General features: G+C 45.0%; 1 protein-coding gene across 12 annotated transcripts in view; it reads right to left on the bottom strand.

The window, feature by feature from the left end:
* Positions 1-15,888, bottom strand: part of PKIG (cAMP-dependent protein kinase inhibitor gamma) — a 101,034-nt gene that overhangs the window by 14,769 nt on the left and 70,377 nt on the right. For 9 of the 12 annotated variants that reach the window (XM_067708233.1, XM_067708231.1, XM_067708226.1 and 6 more), the window contains one exon: positions 12,410-12,479. The gene's annotated coding sequence lies outside the window, so the exon portion shown is untranslated. Of the gene's footprint in view, positions 1-11,481; positions 11,588-12,409; positions 12,480-15,888 lie in introns of all 12 variants that reach the window. The other 3 variants (XM_067708234.1, XM_067708232.1, XM_067708230.1) reach the window with 1 other exon arrangement.

The raw sequence follows: 15,888 nt of genomic DNA, 5'->3' as shown, positions 1-15,888 counted from the left end.
CAGCGGTTAATTCCCATTGGACATATGTGAGGAGCACTTTGTGGCACCACATTCTCATCAACAGTCTTTTCCCCCCGGTCTGAACGGTGAGAACAGTCCCCCGCTGTTTCAGCTTGTACTGCTCCTGTGTGTGCAACTGAGCATCTCTCCATGTGTATTTCCTTTTCTGTGCATTGTTTATTCAAATCCTTTTGCCCATTTTTCTATTAGATTGTAGCCCTTTTTCTTATTGATTTGTAGGAGTTATTTATGTATCAATATTAAGACAATTAGTCTTTTGCCTTAAGAGGCGTTACAAGTATTTTTTACTTGTTATTTATTCTCTGACTTTATTGCTGACATTTCTCCGCACGCACACTTTTTCTGTTCATGTAGTCAAACTGATCCATATTTTACTTTTCGGTTTCCTGCTTCTGGATCATACTTGGAAATGTCTTTCCCATTCTGAGATTAGTAAAGAATCCTCTCTTGCTTATTTGTTGTACTTTCATGGCTTTATTTTTCATATGTAAAACTTTGACTGATCTGAAATTTATTTGCTATGAGGCATGAGTTAGAGATCGACCTTAATTAATTTTTTCCACTTATCTCAAAACCATTTGTGGAATCATCAAACTGAAAGGGCTCCCCGAGCTCATGGAGACAAGCCTCTCGTTAATAGCTCGGGAAAGTGAGATTCAGAAAGGGAGAGGGACTTGCCCAAAGTTCTTGTTCCAGGAGTCCGACCTCCTGGTCCAGAGCTCTTCCTCCCACACCTTACTGCACCCCCGGGAGTCCCCAGCAACAGGACAAATCTCTCAGGGGGTGTGCGGTTGGCAGGAGGCATCTAGTGCTGGCGTGCAGCCCGGCGTCCCTGTTTACTAGCTTGGAGACCTTGGACAACTGCCTTCATTTTTCTGGATCCCAGTTTCCTCCTCACCAACGTGGGGGTCACAATAACACCTCCTGCTCAGGGGGCTCTTGTGAAGGCAATGGGACAATGTGCTCGGAAAGAGTCTGACAAGATGTGTGGAAAGGAAGAGGCGCGCGATTAATAAGTCATTACTATGGTCCATTCTCACTGGGTGACTTATCAGTAAAACTGTCCTACTGACACTTTCTTTCAACTTCTTTGTTTTTACTCTGTTTAGTGGTGCATAGAAGGCCAAAACTTACACTTCTTTCTTTTGTGCTTTACGGTGCTGAGTGAATATAAGTTCCACAAAAGTGGCGCCCTGGCTGACATGTGTACTGCTATATCCGAAAGGCCTAGCACAGAGTTGAAGCCCAACGAATATTTAATGAATGACTAAATAAAAGAAGATGGTCTAGATTCCAGGGGAGAGCACAGGCTGTGCAGCCCTGCATTATAACAGTGGCCAAGAGGTCTGGCTCAATCTCCGTGCAGCAGGGTGAGCCCACAGCTTCCTTTTCCCCATCTGAATAATAAGGTTGAAATATGATCTCTAAATCTCTTCCAGTCCAGACATTTCATTCATTCATTCATTCGCTCACTGTTTACTGAGCACTTTTTATATGCCAGGCACTATGCCAGGTATGGGGTACACACTGGAGAGTAAAAAGACATTTACAATGTGATAACAGAAAAAGGCACTGGAAATCAAAACTACAATGAGGTATCACCTCACACCAGTCAGCATGGCCATCATCAAAACCCCACAAATAATAAATGCTGGAGAGGGTGTGGAGAAAAGGGAACCCTCCTACATTGTTGCTAGGAATGTAAGTTGGTGCAGCCACTGTGGAAAACAGTATGGAGGTTCCTCAGAAAACTAAAAACAGAACTACCATATGATCCAGCAATCCCACTCCTGGGCATATATCCAGATAAAACTATAATTCAAAAAGATATATGTACCCTTATGTTCATAGCAGCACTATGCACAATAGCCAAGACATGGAAACAACCTAAATGTCCACTGACAGATGAATGGATAAAGAAGATGTGGTACATATATACAATGGAATACTACTCAGCCATAAAAAAGAATGAAATAATGCCATTGGCAGCAACATGGATGAACCCAGAGATTATCATACTAAGAGAAGTAAGTCTGACAGAGAAAAATACCATATGATATCACTTATATGTGGAATCTAAAATAATGATACAAATGAACTTATTTACGAAACAGAAATAGATGCACAGACACAGAAAACAAACTTATGGTTTCCAAAGGGAAAAGGGGGGGAGGAATAAATTTGGAATTTGGGATTAATAGGTACACACTACTATACATAAAATAGATAAACAACTAGGACCTACTGTATAGCACAGGGAACTATATTCAGTATCCTGTAAAATACTATAATGGAAAAGAATCTGAAAAAGAACATATATATATATATATATATGACAATCACTTTGCTGTACACCTGCAATACTGTAATTCAACTATACTTCAATTAAAAAAAAAAAGAGAGAGAGAGAGGCAATTGAACAGGTAAAGGAATCTATCATCGTGGATTGTGGTGAGTGCTGTGGAAGAAGAGAACAGGTTTCTCTGTGTGTGCACGGTTCAGTTAAGGCTGTATGGTCAGGGAAGGCCTCCTTAAGGATGTGACCTAGGGCTGAGATCTACAGAAAAGCTGGATAGAGGGTGATCCAGGCAGAGTCAACAGCCAATGTGGGTCTAAGTGACCTAACACCTCCTATCTCAGTTTGAGCCCTATGCGATGCTCAAGAGTGATATTCTGTTACTCTTCCTCATCTTCGGGAGGTTTGGGGGCCTTCCCAGGGTGAGGTATTTGACCCTGAATGCCTGGGAGTTAAAAGAAGAGCCCTTATGTTCAGCTTCCCAGACCCTCAGTGGCCCAGGATCAGAGGCTGCGCTCTCGCAGGTGCTTGCCCTGGGCGCTGTCGGGTTTCCCCATGGGACTCGGTCTTCTCCCTTCTGTTTTTATTCTCCCCCCAGCTCTGTAAACTGAAGAGGTCCCAACCTCTGCCAAGAGCTACATGGTCTGTTCCAAGCCTGCAGCTTAGTCCTCATCACTCAGGCAGATTCCATGACAGCACCAAATTGTTTTCCAAATATACCAGAAAGGTCATTTCCTGTTTGGTTTTTTTTCCTTTTTAAAAAATTAAATATTTGCAGACACCATACAAATCAGAAAGCAGACCATTTTGCAATGGACACAGAGCACAGAGTGGGGCTTGGTGCCCTGGGACAGGCCTCCTGAGGGGTGGGCAATATGCTTTCTAAGGCTTCTCCGAGGGAAGAAAGGGCCGTGGAAACCTGATGGAAATACCAGGGCCTCCTCAAACTCAGAGGGAAGAGGCTTTTCTCTGTGATGGGCAGCCAGACCCACAGAGGCACTGAGGCGGGTAAAGAAGTGAGGGCCCCGGACTGAGCACATCCCAGAAGCTGGGAAGGGGCAGGACAGCTGGTCCCGGCTACGTGCGGCCTGCTGGGGACCGGTCCAAGCTCTATCTAGTCCCTTAGGGACACCCCCAGAGCAAAGTCGCCAGAGAGGAACCTGTCTCCTGCCAGGGCAGGACCTGATGCCCGAGAGAGGAGACCCCAGTGAGGCCTCCTTTGGAGGCAGTTGGGCAGGGCCTTGGCCTCTGCACCCACGGGGCCAGAGACACGCAGCCCCGGGGGCAGACGGTGGGGAGTCCTGCTTTGGGAGGCCGCCAGGTGGGAGGAAAGGGCAGGGTCCCCATGGATGCCCTTCTTCTCAGATCTTCTCAGAGCACTCTCCTCCAGGGCCCGCAGGCCCCACCCCCGCTGCACCTCTCCAGCCTGTCGGGCCACTTCCTAACCTCCTGCACGCGGCGCCTCCTCTGTCAGGGGCCCTGGTGACCCCTCCCTCACCCCCCCACCGGGACCAGGCCTGCGTCCTCTTCTCTATCTGCCCCCTGGGGGGTTCTCACCCTTTGCCTTAATAGTCTGTGTTGATGATTCCCACAGAGCCCCAAGCCTCTCTTAAGAGCTCTAGATGTGCAGCCTAACTGCCTACTTCGCCTTTCCCTTGGACATCTCCCCAGCGTTTCCAACTTCACACGTTCAGTCACAAGCCCGCTCCCCCCAGCCTCCCTGAGCTCAGGGCCGGCACCCGCTGTACAGGCTGCTCAAGCTGGAAACCTGGGGCCATCACTCATGTCCAGTCCCTCACCGGGTCCTGTCGTTTCTACTTGCAGAAGAGAGCCTGAACTTGGCCCCTCTCCCCTCCACGTGCACCACCTGGTCGCCATCGTTTCTCAGCTGCACCCCTGGTAGTGTCTCCTCACCACCTCCCTGCTCCCCTCTTGCCCTCGACCCAAGTCTGTGTTCTCCACAAGGGCCAAGGTGATGTTTGCACATCAGACACTGGGTCATGTGGTTCCCCTGCTTCATTCAACCTTTGATGCTTTTCCACTCCACATCTGGCAAAATCCAAACTCTACACCAGCCCCTGACATCCTGCACTGATCTGGCCCTGCCTCCTTCTGCGACCTTTTGTCTCATTTCCATTTTCTTCTTGGCCCATTTTGGTCTTTAATTCCTCAACCCAGCTCTTCCTGACCTCAGGGCCTTCATGAGACTGTTTATTCTGCCTGGAACATTCTCTGTCACTCTGCTCTTTACAGAGCCTCTTAAGTGGATTCCTGGCCCTGCCTTTTCAAATGGCCCTGCTCTGGGACACTGGCACGGGGGCCCTACAGGTCGCGAGGCCTCCAGAGCCCCTGTGCCCACCGCTACTGCATATTGACTGAGCAACTGGAGTCTTGCGTGGTGCGGTGACACAGCAAGGGCTTGGGGTCGCTCAGCTTCTGTCCCTAGAGCTGGGCACCTCACTAGCCACAGAGTCCTCGTCTATAAAATGGGGGTGTGACAACTGCCTGGAAAGGTGGTTTGGGGGAACAATCAGAGCCAGCATTTACAGCGTCCTGACTGCATGCCGCACTAAGCATCTCTTTTTTTTTATGATTTTTTGGCTGTGTTGGGTCTTCGTTGCTGCGCGAGGGCTTTGTCTAGTTGCGGTGAGCGGGGCCTACTCTTTGTTGCGGTGTTCGGGCTTCTCATTGCGGTGGCTTCTCTTGTTGCGGAGCATAGGCTCTAGGCTGCGTGGGCTTCAGTAGTTGCAGCATGTGGGGTCAGTAGTTGTGGCTCGTGGGTTTAACTGCTCCGCAGCATGTGGGATCTTCCCAGACCAGGGATCGAACCCGTGTCCCCTGCATTGGTAGGTGGATTCTTAACCACTGTGCCACCAGGGAAGTCCCACTGCTAAGCATCTTTCAGGCTTTATCTCATTTAATTTTACAGCAATTCCCTGAGGTAGAAAGCATTAATCATTTCTGTCCTACAGAGGAGGAAGTTGAGGTATAGAGAGGCTAAGTACTTACCCAAGGTCATATTATCCACTGAGTATGGGGCAGGAGTGAGCCTGTACTATTAGGCCAGGAAGTGTAGAAATGAATTACCATCATGCCTAGCAGGCAGAAAGGGTTTGTTAAAAACTGTCCACTCGGGCTTCCCTGGTGGCACAGGGGTTAAGAATCCACCTGCCAATGCAGGGGACATGGGTTCGAGCCCTGGTCCAGGAAGATCCCACATGCCATGGAGCAACTAAGCCCGTGCACCACAACTACTGAGCCTGCGCTCTAGAGCCCACATGCCACAACTACTGAAGCCCGCGCACCTAGAGCCCGTGCTCCACAACAAGAGAAGCCACCGCAATGAGAAGCCCGCGCACCACGACGAAGAGTAGCCCCCGCTCGCCGCAACTAGAGAAAGCTGGCGCACAGCAACGAAGACCCAACTCAGCCAAAAATAAATAAGTAAAATAAATAAATGTATTAAAAAACCAAAAAAACAAAACTGTCCACTCCCTTTTCTCCCCTTTTTTCTCCTCTATCCCCAACCTCATAATAAGGCATTTCTGAAGGAAGGACAAAAAAGCAATAAAGTCCTAAGAAAATATTCTACAATGCTGGCTAAAGCATAGACCCAGATGCATTTTACCCAAGCTTAAGCAAAATCCTGTTTAGAATTTCCAGCTATTATTTTAAAATCTTAAGAATCTCTTCAGTGATGTTGGGTTGATTCTCTGTCTGCCACCAAATTCTAATTTTTCTTATTTAACTTTGAAAAAAACAAGTATTTGGGGGTATGCATTTTATAACCCTGTTGTCTCCCCCTGTGGCTGGGCAGTGTTAGCACTTCACGTAGGGCTGGGGGCTGGGCATTTGGGACAGCGATACAAACTCTTCAATCCGTGAAAGTCTGTGCTTCTATGGAGGTGTCTAGAAAGAGGCAGAATACTCCAACAGAATTGCTGCTTGAGGACCAGGCTTACTGAGCCTACCCAGGTCTTCTGCTGTTCACACATTACCTAAACTTGGTGAGGGCTCAGCTAAAATGCAAGGTTCCCAGAGAAAGGCAGTCCCTGTCATAATGTGGAAGGAGGGCTGGAGAAGGGAAAGTGAGATCACTTCCAGGCAGGCTGGCCAAAGGTCCAGGGTCTGGACTGAGCTCCAGCTCTGCCGATGCCAGGCCAGGTGGCTCTGGGCAAGGTCCTTCCCCCTTAGACCTCGGGGGTCTCAAGTGTAGAATGAAGAGGTAAGCTGGGCATCTCTGTGATGTTTTTGAAACACATCTGCAAAGTCTTTGACATTCCTCCTATCAAGAGGTGAAGTGTAATTTGTATCCTCTTGAATGAGCTGGCCATAGCGACTTGCTTCTAACTAACAGACTGCAACAGACATGACTTCCAAGATGGAGTTAGAAAAGGTGTCACAGCTTCTACCTGGCTCTCCCTCGGGACACTTGTCTTTGGAGCTGCATGTAGGATACCTGAGGCTGCCATTCTTTGAGAAAGCCCAAGCCAGCCCCATGAAGTGACCACATGGAAAGGTCCTGAGACGGCATGGAGAGAGATGCAGCAGGCAGCCCCTAGCTGCGCTGGTCCCTAGCTGTTCCAGCACATGCCACTACCCACAGGAAAAAGCACGAAAAATAATACATTACTGCTGTTGTTTTAAACCACTAAGTATTGGGGGTGATGTGTTATGTGGCAGTGGGTAAACAGAGTGATCTCTAATGTTACTTCCAGCTCGGGGTCCCTCTACAGTTCCTCTAGAAGTCTATGGAAAGCGTGCCCCAAAGCCGCTGGGGAGAATGAAAAGAAGCAAGATATTATCTCTATAATATCAATTCATTCATCCATTCATGCATGAACTTTTACCGATCACTCAGTGTGTACCAGGCTTGGGACTAGATGCTACAGATACAAAAACAGTGAGACAGCAGGGGCCCTTGAGGGACATTCAAGGTCTAGTTAGGGAGGTCGACCCAAACACGCATGATTCTTAATCAAGCATTGGGGGCAGGGGCGCACATATCAGAATTCTGGAATCACTGGGGAACAGCTTCAAACTATACCCCTTGCCTCCCTCAGGGATCCTAATAAATGCCAGGCGGGGAATGTGGTGTGTGCTTACTAGCCAATAGCACTGCGCTTGTCAGCCTCTGTTACCAATGGAAGATTGTCATGGCCCACACATGTAACAAGAGCACAAAGAGTTTAGGGACCACTGCGGTACATGAATCTTTTAAAACTTTAAGGATCTTTAAAAAGCTTGGTTATTAAGGGCTGTAACAATAAGATGTACAAGGCAGAGCGGGGCTCAGGAGCCCAGGCACTAACTTTAAGGAAATGACTCCCTCCCCTCCTTCATATTTATTGCTCACTGGGCACGGGGGTTCAGCAACGAATAAAACAGACCCTCTGCCCTCATGAGGCTAGAATTCTATTGGAGCGACCCATACTAAGGAACAAGAGGGACACGGGTGCAGGGACCTGAAGCGGGGAGAGCAGGCAGATACCTGGGAAAGTGGGCCAGGCAGAGGGGACAGCATGCAAGAGGCGGGGCCTGCCTGGTGTCCAGAAAGAGGGCAAGGAGGCCACAGGGCTGGGGTGCAGCAAGTGGGGAGAGAGAAGGCTGACGGTGGCCGGGACCTTCCAGGGTCCTGGAGGACAAGAGTTGACTCGGAGTTTTGCTCTGATTTGACTTTACCCTTTCTGTGGCATTTCCAAATGAATGCTGTAACGCTTTCCTTCCACGCCAGTTCTCAGAGCCTCCCTCTAGTGCAGGGGGAGTCAGGCCTGGGGGTAGTAAGGGCGTCTCTAGTTGGGGCCCTCCCGTCTTAAACCAAAGGAGAAACAAAGTTCGCCTGCCATTCCTCCTGCCGCCGGACAGAAGCAGAGCCCACAATCCACACAACACAACACAGAAGATTACTAATGAAGTAAGCCTCCCTTGGAACCGGGAAGAACAACATGTCTGCAAGCCGGGAACCATCCGACTGGAGCAGAGTACAGATTCCCCTGTGCCTTCGGCCCACGTAACCACAGTCTGCACTGGACCCCAGCCCCTCGGTTTAGTATTCCAGCCCTCTGCCCCCTACCTCCAGGCACTGGGTCTTCAAGTGACAGCCAGCCCCCAGGCCCAGTGTCCTCTTCCCTGACCCAGCAGAAAAGATAAGGGCTCCCTGCTTTGCCACCATACAGGTGCTGATACACTTGTCCCATACCTGCCCTCTCAACTGGTTCTAGAAGGATAGGCACCCTGACTCTCTTGTCACTGTATCCCCAGCAAACAGCACAGTTCATGATGCGTGGAAGATGCACAATAAATACATCCACATGAATGCGTTAACGAACAAACAAAATAAGAACTGAAGAACATTTGCACTCTCAAGCCAGTGATGAAAACCACCATACGAGCGCTGGCTCCTGACCAAACAAACAACAATGATAAGAATAAAATAAAAACGGCTACCAATTATGGGTGTATATGCTATGCATCAGATATGGTAAGAAATGCTTTCCATATCATCCTATTTTCGCTTCCCTGTAGCCCTGCACAATTAGATCCCTTTTACACACAGCGAAGATGTACCAGAGCCCCCGATTCACACCCAGGCCTGGCTGGCTCCTAGGCCCGAGGCCTCAAAGGTGGAGCCTCTCTTTGGCTCAGGAAAGCAGAGGATGTGGGAGCCGAGGACAAGGCGAGCTTAAAGGGGCGAAAGTGGCAGGAGGGGCTGACTGGGAGAAGAAAGGGAGGTTCTCCTTGGTCTTCATTTATACCTGTCTCCACAAGGTCGCCTGACCTGCTAGGGTTCTGCTCCAGCTCTGAGAATCACAGAATGTTCCTTCACTCCTTCAGTCATTCATTCAACACTTACTAAGTACAGACTCTTCCCAGCACTGGTACTGAAGGTACTTTGGGAGGCACTGCATTATTTAACCCTCATAATGGACAGCCCGTGGCTCAGAGAAGTTGCGGGGATCACCCCAGGTCCTCTAAGCAGTCAGTGACCAAATCAGGCCTTGAACCTGGGTTTCCTCATCCCCAACTCCTCGCACATTCTTCAGGATGGGTGCATTCTGGGGACGGCTCTGTCTCGATGTGGGTGATACTGCATATGTCTCATCCCCATCAGAGAACTGTTCTGTTACCAAACTCCCTGCCCCTCTGGCTTGTCTCAGTGCAAATGGCTCTGCCCACCTGGGCCTAATAAGGCCACGCACTGTACTAATAAGGAGAAGGAGCTTTCAGAATGACTGCCTGAGCACCCACCACAGTGCCAGGTGCAGAGCGCCTAATAAATGTTTTCAAAAAGAACGACTGAATGAATGAGTCAGGAGAGATACACAGTGGATCTGCTAAAGTGACAAGAGTTCAAGAGAGCATGTGGTTGTACATCCTCTGAGTGTCTGATGGGATCCTGTCCTGAATTTCAGAGTGACGGGCAACTACATGAGTGCCCTTCACTTTGACAACTAGAGCCAGGCAGACACAGAAGCAAGCCAGGGATTCCAATGGCAGAAAAAAGATCCTATGCTGAACCACCACTGGTTCTGCCACCAATGGAGAAATGCGGCCCCACGAACCCATCATTGTTTTACAGCCACTCGCTGAGAAGAGCGCGTTTGACAGGTGACGTTGACAAGTGGAAATTACTCAGAAACAAACTTGTCTCTTGCCTATGTCAACCCTAAATTTGGGCATATCAAAGACATGCTTGTAGCTTCTTAGCTAATAAAGCCATTTATAAAATACATTAGAGTCAAATTTCATTTGTCTTATTATTCCTCAGGGAATGACTCACACCAGATCACCAAGATTCCCACACTGTTACTCCTTTAAGTATCAAAACCTTATGTGGAGACAGAAAGCAGATTAGTGGTTGCCTAGGACTGGGGAGGGTTGGGGGCTTGGGAGGGTGATGAGTTAAGGGTGTGGGATTTCTTTTGGGGGGAATGAAAATGTTCTAAAACTGATTATGGTGACAGATTCACAACTCTGTGAATATACCGAAGGCCAATGAACTGTAGACTTTAAATGGGTGAACTGTGTGGTATGTGAATTATATTTCAATGAAGCTTATCTGAATTACAAAGGAGAGAAATTCTTCTCAGGTATCGCACTAACGCATTAGTGTATTACCCACTAACCTTTTCTTAATGATTTAAGATCAGTGCTGTGTGCATAGTTTTTCATATCTGGTATAACACGGCAATGTTCTTAGTATTATTATAAGATACAGGACAGTTTGCCCTACACTAAACAGCCCCATATTTTTTCTGCTTTATTTTTCTAAAAATGCCCTTTACTTTCACCATAAAGCTTGGTGGTTAAGCTCATGTGCTTGGGTCACGTATTACTTACTGACTTATTGGCTGTGTGGTCTCTGGTGAGTTACAAAGTCTCTCTGTGCCTCAGTTTCTCCATATGTAAAATAACAGTTCCAACCTCCGTGGAAAGTTGTAAGGATCAAATAAGATAAGGTGTACAAAGTATCTGACGCTGTTCTTGGCAGTGGTAAGCCAGACTGAAATTTAACTATCAACACTATTCCCACTGCCGTCAGTGTAGCTGCCGGAGCAGCCCTTCCGAGCTGCAGACTCGGAAACCAGAAAGCCCACACAGTGTGCTCAGTGACATGAAACAGGGGCTGGGGGTACAATTCCACGACTGGACTTTGGGACATCCCATCAGATGGCTCTGAGCTTCAGTGATATTAGCTAATTTGTCCCAGTTCAACCCTAAACAGAAAAACCTAGAGGCTTGGTGAGGTCGCCCAAGATATCCTGGCATGTGGGAGGCTGCTGCCCAAGGGGACGCAGTGCCCCACACCACTTGAGGCTCTCTCGAGACCAATGATTCTTCCAATTCAGAGGTCACAGACACACTTGAGAATCTGAGGAAAGCTACAGACGTTTTGCCTAGAAAAGTACGTGTGTGTGTATGCATACAAAACTGTACCCATGTTTACAGGGAAGTCTTGAACCCCAGAAGCCTGTTTAAAAACCCAGGCTCTAAACTTCAAGGTTCAGTGGCTGGGACCCAATGCTCCCACAGCAATTGGAATAGAAGGTCCTCTGATCTTGGCCAGATAAACAGTCCTGGGAGCTGACTGCCGCATCCTAGTCACTGCAAATATATGCATCCAGGGGATTCCCAGCAGCACTGAGTTAGAACAGGACACAAACCTGGTGGCTCAGGAAGCTACTGTAGGGCAAGGCCCAAAAGCCTTGCCGATAAGCAGCTGGGGAGTTCCAGACCCAGGGCAACTGCCTTCCAGATAAGATTCTCGCTCTGCCAACAGAGAAGAGGAATCTTAGGAGAGGTGCTAGAGGCAGGCCAGGCCATGAGAGGGAATTCAAAGGAGCTGGAAACCCCCCAAATTCCCAGGACTACTAGGACTTGGACAGAGTACTAAAGGCTGGAGATTCTGCCCTAATGCAAGAGGATGGAGCTGGAAAGGGGTAGGCGAGGTGGGGGCAAGGGAGGTGGGTGGACCACGGGTCAGAAGCTGTTAGAAAATGTTTGGATACCATAAAAATATGAACACTAACCCAAAGTGGCCACACTTCCAGGCAGGCCATTCTATGTTGTATGAACTGCATTTTTCTTACAACTGGAACGGACCTGCACCATCTCTCCTCATCAGATCACTGGGCTGTACTTGTTTCTATGCGCTGGGTTTTGCCTGCTTTTGCTCCTGTATCACAGTATTAAAATTCCCCAAATGTGCCCTAGTCTTTATGAAAATACCTTTATAACAAACCATTGGTGGACAGGAAAGTTGGCATCATGACTAGGTTTGCTAATAACTCCTGTGAATGATTCCATCTGCTTAAGTAGATGGCTGAAGAAACCCATTCTCTTTTAAGCCACCAGAAGTAAATTGTCTTTCTTTTGCTATAGAGAAACTATGTAAATGGAATCATGACTGAAATTGCAGAGTGATGTTATATAACTTCTGAAAAGGGCCATCCTGCCTCTTCTTCATGGGGCCCACATTCCTCTCCAATTTCATTTGGAATCTATTTCTTTTCCCTCTTCAAATGGAAATAAAGGTATTTAGGTAAACATTTGTGATGCTACAGTAGTGGTATGAACAATGTGACTACCCACCTGGTTTAGTTTCTTTTTCCAGCTCGCATCTCTTCAGATTTTCCACTGTTGACTAATCAATATGGAAATTCTAAGGAACCAGAAGAAAAACAAAAATTAGAGCCAGACATACTCTAGGGTTGTAAACTGAAACAGTCTTTTAGGAATACAAGTTAACAACATCTATTAACATATTAACTGCACATATCCTTTGGATCAGTCAGATATCTAGGAATTTATACTATAAATATGCTCACATAAGTAAAAGAATGTTCAGTAAAACATACTGTGTAAAAGTAAAAAAAAAATAAGAGAGGAAACAACTTAAATGTCTGTTAATAGGAAAAGAGTTAAATTATGGTGTATCAATATGATGAGAAACTACATAGCCGTTAAAAAGAATGAGGGAGATTTTGTCATACTGACATGGGAAAATGTACATGCTCTGTTGTTAAAAAGTAGTGTAAAATTGTATATATTATTGCTTTTTTAAAAAAAATGACCATGATTGTTTATGCTTAGAAAAATGTACAGCGTTTGTGTATATACAAAATTTTTGAATCTACATAGAAAAAGGCAAACTGCAAACTATGAACAGCGGCTCTCTTTGGGACTCAGAAAAAGGAATGAAAGACACTCACTTTTTACATAAACTACTTCTGTTTTAGTTGAAAACTTTTACAGAGGCATACATAACTTCCATATAATCATTATACATGCTATCTAAAATTCTAAAATATCAAGAGTAGGGGCAGGGCTTTCCTAGTGGTGCAGTGGTCAAGAATCATCCTGCCAGTGCAGGGGACACAGGTTTGAGCCCTGGTCCGGGAAGATCCCACATGCCATGGAGCAACTAAGCCCATGCGCCACAAGTACTGAGCCTGCGTTCTAGAGCCCACGAGCCACAACTACTGAAGCCCGCATGCCTAGAGCCCGTGCTCCGCAACAAGAGAAGCCACTGCAGTGAGAAGTCCGCGCACCGCAACGAAGAGTAGCTCCTGCTCACTTGCAACTAGAGAAAGCCAGCGCGCAGCAAGGAAGACCCAACGCGGCCAAAAATAAATAAAATAAATAAATTAACTAAAAAAAAAAAAAAAAAGAGTGGGGGCAAAAGACGTTTTCAGACAGAAACTGACTGAGCAAGTTTACCATTGACAAACTCCAAAAACATTCTCCAACAGAAGAGAAATTGAACACAGAAAATAAGTGAGATTTTAGAATCAACAGTGAGCAAAATTAGTAAGTATATTGGTAAATTTAAAGAAGTACTGATTGAGTGAAACAGAGCTAAATGAGGAGGTAAAAACGTATTTGATAATATTGACAATATTACATGTTTGACAATAATAACACTGAAGATGGAAGAGAAATCAGAGTTAAATGTTGTAAGGTTTTTGATTATTCAGGGCAAACACAGAAATACTGTTTAATTTTAGATAATACATCCATGATGCATATAGAAATTCTAAAGGTAAAAGCAACAAAATATAGAAATAGAATGCATAAGTTGCAAACCAGTTAGCATGCTCCTGGGTAGAAAAGCCTAATTATCCAAAAATGCCATCCTTCTCAAGTGACTACATAATTCTAATTAAATTCCAATAAGAATTACCAATAGGTTTTTTTAGATGGGTGAATAAAAAAAATTACTTTAGAGTTCATATGGAATAATAAGTACTCAAGAAAATTAGCCAAGAAATAGTAAAGATAATTATAAAAAATAAATAGGGGATCTGTCTTACAAGAAAAGCTTACTATAAAGACATTATAATAAAAAGATACAGTATTAACATAAGAATAGACAAATAAGCTGTGGATTAGAATAGCAAGTTCAGAAACAGATACAATAAAGGAAATTATTTATGACAAAGATGGGTTTCAACACAAAATAGAAAAGATGGCTAATTTAATAAATGGTGCTGGCCATCTAGAAAAAGGCTTGATCACTACCTCTTGCTATGTATAAACATAAATTCCAAAGGGATTAAACATTCAGGATTAAATTAATTAAAACCATAAAAGTATTAGAAAAACATTTAGGAAAATATTTATGTAACTTTGAGGTGGGGAAGTTATTCCTAAACAAGGCAAGAAATCCAGACACTATGAAGAAAAATACAGAAACAAATTAATAAACATATAATAGATTAGGAAAAATATTTGTAACACATATGGAATCCTTAATACATAAACACATAAAGAGCTCCTACTACTTGTTGAGAAAAAGGCAAATAATTCATAAGAAAAATGTGCAAAGGAAATTCATAGAAGAGGAAAATGAAATGGTCAATTAACATGAAACAATGTTGAGTTTCACTAGCAGTAAAGAATATACAAAAATAAAACACCATTTTCCCATCAGCTTGGTCAGAAATAAAACAATAGAGATGGAAGGAAGGAGAGATGGAGGAAAGAAGAGAGAATATCTAATACTGGTAAAGACTTAGGGAAATGGAAGTACTCACATATTGCTGGGGAGAATGTAAATTATAAGAACTCTCTGTAAAGTAGGACAGTTTTATCTATTAAAATGTCAAGTACGTATACCCTTTAACCCAGCAATACTATTTTTGAAAATATAATCTATAAAAACAAAAGGACCAGTGAAGAAAGATACGTACATATAGATATTTAACACAACAATAGTTTTCGTAAAAAAAATGGTAATAACTCGAGTATCTGCCAAAGGAGAAATGGTTGAATATACTGTGGTACCTCTGGATCTACAGCCCTGAAGTTATTTAAGAGTGAATCAAATTTGTACCTACCCATGATGTATTATTTAGTGGGAAAAATAAACTGCAAAATAATAAAGTACAATTCCACTTGTGACAAAACATAAAAACCACATACATACACAAAGCATCCATTCACGTAGGAGCCTGGAGAAAGGTATGGAAAGATATACACCAAACTGATTACAGTGGTTATCTCAGAAGGATGGAAATGGGGAGCAGGGAGAGGGGAGAGATTACAAACTTTTTCTTTATACATCTTCAAATTGTCTAGCTACAACAAGCATATGCATCACTTTAGGGAAAACTCATGAAGAAAACAAAAACAACAACAAACTAATGAGAGCAGAGAAAGCATGCTGGTAAACTGAGTCACACACTACCCATTTATCTACATGGGACAGTTAACTGCACTTACTGTCACTTTCTCTTTTGGTCAAATAGAACAGGTCTTCCAACCTATCATTTTAATAGCTGGAAGACACATTTTTTTAAAAAGCTTCATGAAAGGGAAAAAAGAGTGCACTTTATTTCCTAAGCATTTATGTCACTTTTTAAGGGAATTTTTTTTTTTTTTTTTACTTAAATAAAAATGCTCCCCTTTAAAAATCCAAAAGCAAGCCTAAAGCTTTGGCTTGAAACTGCCCTGCTTAGGTGGTGTGTGGGCCGCTTCTGCACTGTTGACTGTTTTTCGTGGCTCTGTGCCCGTAATTGCCTTTCTCCCCAAACCCAATTAAATATACACCCGGGCATCTATGTTTGCCG

The sequence above is a fragment of the Pseudorca crassidens genome, chromosome 15 (assembly GCF_039906515.1).
Source record: "Pseudorca crassidens isolate mPseCra1 chromosome 15, mPseCra1.hap1, whole genome shotgun sequence".
Lineage (NCBI taxonomy): Eukaryota > Metazoa > Chordata > Mammalia > Artiodactyla > Delphinidae > Pseudorca > Pseudorca crassidens.
Note: the sequence above shows the minus strand (reverse complement) of the source record. Positions and strands in the feature narration are given on the sequence as shown.